The following is a 7,323-nucleotide window of genomic DNA, read 5'->3' as shown; positions in this document are numbered from 1 at the left end:
TTCTAAAAGCCTGTTGACCCAAAAATCCCATTATTATTGTTAGTATGCCATCATTAAGCAGGAGCATGTTTGGACACTGGAACTGCCAACCAACAATTAAAGTGCACGCTTTTATTGTAGTCTTCCTAGCCAAGAGATCCCTACTTGTCTAGGTCTTGAGCCAGCAAGATTGCAGAGTTGCTTGTCAAACTCTTCCTGGCCAGACCTGTGCAAGAGCTCTGCACCAGTGGTGGAGTTATACAGGCCATTGACAGGGAGAAAACCGGCCGTTTTTTTTTCTTCGAAAAACGAAAAATCGGTCGTTCAGTCAGCCGACGTTACCACTAGAGATGAGCGAATCGAACCAGGCGAACCGGAATTCGAGTCGAATTTCAGGAAATATTTGATTCGCGGCGAAACCGAAATTTTGCCTACTTCGGGTGCGCGAATCGAACATTTCCCGATCAGCCGGCAAAAGTGTCCCTGCAGTGAGCTCCGCTATTTCTGACAGTTCTCTGACAGAAGGAACACATGTTTAGCGGTTGAAACATTGTATCTATTAGTTTACATTTAGGATACAGATGTTTCAACCACTGTTCATGTGAAGAAGCTGTGAGAGAACTGTCAGAAATAGAGGAACTCTGCACATACACTTTTTGCCGGCTTGGAATTATTCTTCTTTTCATCCTACTTCTTCTTCTTCTTCATCTTCATCCTCAGAAGAAGAGGATGAGGATGAGGATGAAGAAGAAGAAGAAGAAGTAGGATGAAAAGAAGAATAATTCCAAGCCGGCAAAAAGTGTATGTGCAGAGTTCCTCTATTTCTGACAGTTCTCTCACAGCTTCTTCACATGTACAGCGGTTGAAACATCTGTATCCTAAATGGAAACTAATAGATACAATGTTTCAACCGCTGTATGGAAGGACAGTCCCAGAACTGTCATTAATAGTCTATTTCTGACAGTTCTATGACATTCCCTCCATACAGCGGTTGAAACAGCTGTATGGAGTGAATGTCCCAGAACTGTCAGAAATAGACTATTTATGACAGTTCTGGGACTGTCCTTCCATACAGCGGTTGAAACATTGTATCTATTTTTTTCCATAAATGACATTCTGCAAATACACTTAGAGGAGCGCTGCAGATACACTTTTTGCCGGCTTGGAATTAATCTTATTTTCATCCTACTTCTTCTTCTTCATCCTCATCCTCATAAGAAGAAAAAGAAGAAGTAGGATGAAAATAAGAATAATTCCAAGCCGGCAAAAAGTGTATCTGCAGCGCTCCTCTAAGTGTATCTGCAGAATGTCATTTATGGAAAAAAATAGATACAATGTTTCAACCGCTGTATGGAGTGAATGTCCCAGAACTGTCATAAATAGTCTATTTCTGACAGTTCTGGGACATTCACTCTATACAGCTGTTTCAACCGCTGTATGGAGGGAATGTCATAGAACTGTCAGAAATAGACTATTAATGACAGTTCTGGGACTGTCCTTCCATACAGCGGTTGAAACATTGTATCTATTTGTTTCCATAAATGGATCCATTTATGGAAACAAATACATACAATGTTTCAACCGCTGCATGGAAGAACAGTCCCAGAACTGTCATTAATAGTCTATTTCTGACAGTTCCATGACATTCCCTCCATACAGCGGTTGAAACAGCTGTATGGAGTGAATGTCCCAGAACTGTCAGAAATAGACAGAAACTGTCACAGAACTGTCCTTCTTCTCATCCTTCTCCTTCTTCTCATCCTTCTTCTCATCCTACTTCTCATCCTTCTTCTCATCCTTCTCCTTCTTCTCATCCTTCTCCTTCTTCTCATCCTTCTCCTTCTCCTTCTTCTCATCCTTCTCCTTCTTCTCATCCTTCTTCTCATCCTTCTCCTTCTTCTCATCCTTCTCCTTCTTCTCATCCTTCTCCTTCTCCTTCTTCTCATCCTTCTCCTTCTCCTTCTTCTCATCCTTCTCCTTCTCCATCTTCTCATCCTTCTCCTTCTCCTTCTTCTCATCCTTATCCTTCTCCTTCTTCTCATCCTTCTCCTTCTCCATCTTCTCATCCTTCTCCTTTTCCTTCTTCTCATCCTTCTCCTTCTGCTTCTCCTTCTCCTTCTCCTTCTTCTCATCCTTCTCCTTCTTCTCATCCTTCTCCTTCTTCTCATCCTTCTCCTTCTCCTTCTTCTCATCCTTCTCCTTCTTCTCATCCTTCTCCTACTTCTCATCCTTCTCCTTCTTCTCATCCTTCTCCTTCTCCTCATCCTACTCCTTCTTCTCATCCTTCTCCTTCTCCTTCTTCTCATCCTTCTCCTTCTCCTTCTTCTCATCCTTCTCCTTCTCCATCTTCTCATCCTTCTCCTTCTCCTTCTTCTCATCCTTCTCCTTCTTCTCATCCTTCTCCTTCTCCTTCTTCTCATCCTTCTCCTTCTCCTCATCCTTCTCCTTCTCCTCATCCTTCTCCTTCTCCTTCTTCTCATCCTTCTCCTTCTCCTTCTTCTCATCCTTCTCCTTCTTCTCATCCTTCTCCTTCTCCTCATCCTTCTCCTTCTCCTTCTTCTCATCCTTCTCCTTCTCCTTCTTCTCATCCTTCTCCTTCTCCTTCTTCTCATCCTTCTCCTTCTTCTCATCCTTCTCCTTCTTCTCATCCTTCTCCTTCTCCTTCATTTCATCCTTCTCCTTCTTCTCATCCTTCTCCTTCTTCTCATCCTTCTCCTTCTTCTTCTCATCCTTCTCCTTCTCCTTCTTCTCATCCTTCTCCTTCTCCTTCTTCTCATCCTTCTCCTTCTTCTCATCCTTCTCCTTCTCCTTCTCTTTCCTCATCTCCAAGGGCATTTAAATTAAAGGTACAGTGTTCTGCACTAATTTAAAGGCTCTCTGAAGCCTAGAAACCCTTTTTATAAGTCATCTTCGTAGCGAAGAAATTCGCATCGAATCGAATTTCACACTGGAATTCGCCGAATCAGCCGAATCGAATTTTTGAGAAATTCGCTCATCTCTAGTTACCACCATTGGTAAAAAAAAGTCGGCTGATTTTCATCCCATCTACGGCTGGCAATTATATAGAATATGCAGAAGAAGAAATAGAATTTGCAGAAGAAGAAGAAATAGAATATGAATAAAAAGAGGAAATAGAATATGTAGAAGAAGAATCTTCCATTTTGCTTGAGGTGATTGTAGCCGTATTAGTGCATTTGCGACAGAAACAATTGAGTACTGTCCGTGATACTAGAAGAAGAAGAAATAGAATATGAATAATAATAAGAAAAAGTTGCAACATTGTATCTGTTTGTATCTATTTCGGATACAGATGTTTCTATTCGGATACAAATAGATACAATATTGCTATACTTTTAAATGTCAAATATAATATCGGACTGAAATTCTTTTTTTCTTCTTCTTCATATTCTATTTCTTCTTCTTCTTTATATTCTATTTCTTATTTTTATTCATATTCTATTTCTTCTTCTCATTCATATTCTATTTTTTTCCTTTTCTTCTTTTCCTTTTTCTTTCATGTCACTGCTCATGCGCATTTTTTAAAATTGGAAAAAGATTGGCAGATTTGTCCATCATTGCCACGAAAATCGGCAGAATGACAAATTTGGCCGATTTTTTTCCAGCAGGACTGATATCGAAAAGGGAAAAAATCACTAAAAACGGCCGACCGATTACCGCACTAACGATCCGATTATCGGCCGATTTTTTTTTTCCGGACGTTTTTCATCCCATCTATGGCCCACATTACGCAGAGGGGTTGGTTTACTAAAACTGGAGAGTTCAAAATCTGGTGCAGCTCTGCATAGAAACGAACTTTCCATAACATGCATTAAAACTTGCGTATTTAATTGTGTGTGTGTGTATCACCATTCTTTCTGAACACACCCCAGCTCAAGTATACATTATTTAGAAAAACAAGCAAATATGTGCTATAGTCCACCACAATGCACAGGTGTGAATGCTTCACACTTTGGGGTTTATCTCATTTCCACAAAAAACACACTGAGGCTTGTTGAGAGCCCAATCAAACTGTATGGATTGCCTCAACATAACACGCCTCAGTGCATGCAAAGATGTGAAGGGATCCTTAATTAGGTCATAGAAGGAAAGGCAGTGGTTAGAAAGCAAAAAAAGAGGGTTTCAAGCCTGCAGTTCATACTGTATGCTGGGAAATCCACAGAAATGAGCAAGACCTTGTTGTTTTATATTGTACTATTATATGTCTCGTAATGGGCCACCCTATTCCCTTCAGATGCATGCCCCTGACCCTTACCTTCAGTATATTACTTTTGTTTTGCGCTGTGATTGGCCCAGCCTTTGCATGTGATCACTGTGACCATTCACAGCTAGACACACTTGTATACAATGGATGCCATAAAAGGAAGCCATCCATTGTTTACAACTGTCATGTGGAGTTCCAGAGGATGGGGGAGGCTCTGGAGAAATCCTGGAGATGAGCATGGGAGGAGAAGACAAGGGAGTTACAGAGCAGGAGGTTGTGGGAGGAGTGGAGAGGATGGTTTGGGTGATAAATGGAGACATGATTGGTGATGTAATTTGGGGCAGAGTTCTAAATGGTTTTATATGTGATTGCTAATGTTTTGAATTTTATTCATTGGGCAATGGGAAGCCAGTGGAAGGATTGTCAAAGCAAATACACTTTTGCACACTGGTACTGATTAGAATTCCATTGTTTCTCTTATCCCTCAGTTTTTTGCCATCACTGAGCTAATGTGACCCCAACACTGATAGAGGGGGCAGGGAAGGGTCAAACTAGGATGCTTTGCAGGCAGCTGACATCCTCCTTATCAACTGATGATGTCATTGGTTGTCAGGACGCCGGTGGCTAGAAGGTCAAAAAGGTGCACAATGAAGACCTATGCCTTTGTGTAACTAAAAGGCAGGCTAGTTCCACCTGCTGGCTTGTATACAACCTTTGGGCAATTTTTAGATGTTTTGCCAAGGCACCCCTGAAGAAACTTCAAGACATCCTGGCTGAGAAAGGCTGGGCTCGAATCACACACATATGCCACTCTCTGAGATGCGTTTTGCAAGGGCACGGCAGCCTATTCATCTAAATGGGCTGCTGTGCCTCCTGAAATGTAGGGAAAAGGTTCCTGCAGCATTTTAGAAATTGAGTACTCCATCCATCCAAAAATCATCTTGTATTATTTTCAATGAATATAAGATATTCTGTGATTGAACAAGGGTAGGGTTTCTTCTGCCCCATTTCTACACCTTGTCCAATCACAAAGTATAGGAAAAGAGGTGCAGATTGAGCAACTTTGTGTCATCATGGTACGAGACAGGAAATGGCCACATCACCGTGTGGAAGATCACAGCTCAGGCTGTGTGTGTCATGGACGTAGAGAAGAGAGACAGCAGCGCCACTCTGAGTGTAGACGGTTAAAATCAGGCAGATTTAATGGTAAATTTGCACTCACATAGATAGGTAACAAGTAGGCATGTCAAGTGATGGAGGCCCATTGGGAGCATCAGGTCCTTTGTCCACGGTCTGGGTGTTTTGCCGCCGCTCTAGTGGTGTCCAGGGCTTGGGGAGTAGCAGAGGGGCGCAACCTGATGAAGGAGTGAGCATGCTCTGAATGCGCGCCATCTTAGGAACCCAGTCCATGTGGTGACATCATCCCTGCGAGCCTCCCTGTGCCCCTCTGCTACTCCCCAAGCCCTGGACACCACCGCAACAGTGGGGAAACACCCAGAGCGCAGCCAAAGAACCTGATGCTCTCACTGGACCTTCATCACTTGACATGCCTACTTGTTACCTATCTATGTGAGTGCAAATTTACCATTAAATCTGCCTGATTTTAACCATCTACACTCAGAGTGGCGCTGCTGTCTCTCTTCTCTACCTGCATTAGGAGTATCTACAAGATCTTACAGCCGGCTGCCTCCTTGGACAAGTACAAACTACCACAAGCCCCCCCACTACAGATGGACTTGGACACCACTTCCGCATGGACCTTCTACTAAGCCCCATTGCTGATGGTCCATTTCCAAATGCACACAGGGTAGATGCGTCTTAGTGCTCCCTCCCCCCACTCACCTCTGTGTGTGTCATGGACTACTATTTACAATTTCAGCATTCCCAGCCACCCTCTGGATGTTACACAGAAGTAGCCACACTGATCCAACCTAACCTAAAAATCAATTTTTCCTGGAGTCCAGCTGTAAATATCTAATCACCTGTAAGTGACATTTAAAAAAAAAAAAACACACATAGGAAATTTGCTTGTACAGGAACACAGCCTTAAATTATTCATAAAGCTAAGTGAACATTCGCTTTGCTTAGTGAACAGTTCATGTTCCTTTAGGCCTGGTTCACACTAGTGTGATTTCAGATGCGAATTGCATGACAATGGAAATCCTATTGATTTCAACGGTGCCCCGTAACATCAATGCAATGCAACTGCGATGTGACTTTGAGGAAGGTAGAGGTGCTACTTTGGTGTGACGCAGCACAATTTTGTGCCCCATAGAGTTCAAAGGAAATGTTTCAAAAACACATGTAAAATGCATTACATGGCAGAATTTTGTGTATAAAATCCAGTCTCCCTCTCGTACAAATAAATGCATGAAGCATACAAAACACATCAAAAACGCAATGAAAGCCAGATCAAGTTGCAGCTGCACTAGTGTGAACCTAGGCTTAGTAAATCAACCCCATTGAGTAACCCAAGTTCTGGATCTCCCAGTGTGCTCTAGAAGAAAAAAAAAATATGTGCAGACTCCTATTGCCCCTACTGTCTTGGGGTCATATTTGCATGACAATGTATATATATACAGGTACACTTTAAATGCACTGTACACAATGAAATCTCACAGATTAGTGTTGTCAGACTGAAACCTTTTAACACATCAGCAATCATAAATAATTATTAAACTAAAACCACTGATTCAGAACAAGGAGGGCATTTACTGTAATCTGGTTGAGAATTAGACATAGGACGTCCCATCTAGTAATCTACTTGACATCATAGTCCTCCTGTGCTTAGCCGCACTGCCCTGTCTCATGGGAATGAATCACGCAAAGGACAGGGAAAAGTGCACACAATGCCATACAATGTATAATTTCCTCCAGACAACAGGCTCATTTCTTCCACCTCAGACGAAATGTCTGTGCCGAGCGACTAAGCCGTAGCTGTCTACCTGACCTTCCTTCGCTGGCACAGCTTGTCATTATATTAATCCACTTCCTTACGAAATTCACTTATACAGAAGTAGTCAGCTTCTGTGTCTCTAACAGTTGTAGGACTACAAGTTCCAAGACCTTGAGGCATAGCTGCCAACTGCCTATCTTCTCTAGGTATAGGTGCAAGCTATGTG

The sequence above is a fragment of the Staurois parvus genome, unplaced genomic scaffold (assembly GCF_062004578.1).
Source record: "Staurois parvus isolate SC_StPar_1 unplaced genomic scaffold, SC_StPar_1.0 ptg000151l, whole genome shotgun sequence".
NCBI classification, from domain to species: domain Eukaryota; kingdom Metazoa; phylum Chordata; class Amphibia; order Anura; family Ranidae; genus Staurois; species Staurois parvus.
This window is presented reverse-complemented; position numbering follows the sequence as displayed.